This window comes from Asparagus officinalis, chromosome 9 (assembly GCF_001876935.1).
Source record: "Asparagus officinalis chromosome 9, Aspof.V1, whole genome shotgun sequence".
Lineage (NCBI taxonomy): Eukaryota > Viridiplantae > Streptophyta > Magnoliopsida > Asparagales > Asparagaceae > Asparagus > Asparagus officinalis.
Genome location: NC_033802.1, coordinates 59,243,647 through 59,244,169, shown reverse-complemented (window position 1 = coordinate 59,244,169; position 523 = coordinate 59,243,647).

Genomic DNA, 523 nt, shown 5'->3' with positions numbered 1-523 from the left:
TTTGATTGCGTTGAAACTTATCTTCATTTGACTACTTGGTCACCGGAGGTGTACTGTTAAATGTAGCTTCCATTGTCATGGATTCGTCTTGGCCAGATGCCCAATTTCACCATCGTGTCACATTTAATGGCGTTCCCTCACCTCCAGCTCTCCAATCTCTATTTATGGCACTGACGCTAGCATTTTTTCCTGTGTGGAGGGGTAAATTTGGGATTAGAGATGAAATACATATAATACTTGGTGATTTTTGGGCGGGCCACATTTTCGGTTGTTTTTAATGCTTAAACAACATGAGAGAGAAGATGTGGGTAGACCACACGAGGCTCTTATTTTTGAAGCCTTAACACAAATTTCTCAAGAGACAAACACTGCCACATAAATACATAACAAAGCTAAGAACAGTAATGTACAAGTTAAGGCTTAGAAAATGTCTTTTATATGTATCAGAATCTTACTTCAAAGAAAAAAAAAGTATCAGAATCATGCAGGCCATACTGTATATGTTTTGACGGTAAGCTCTGTA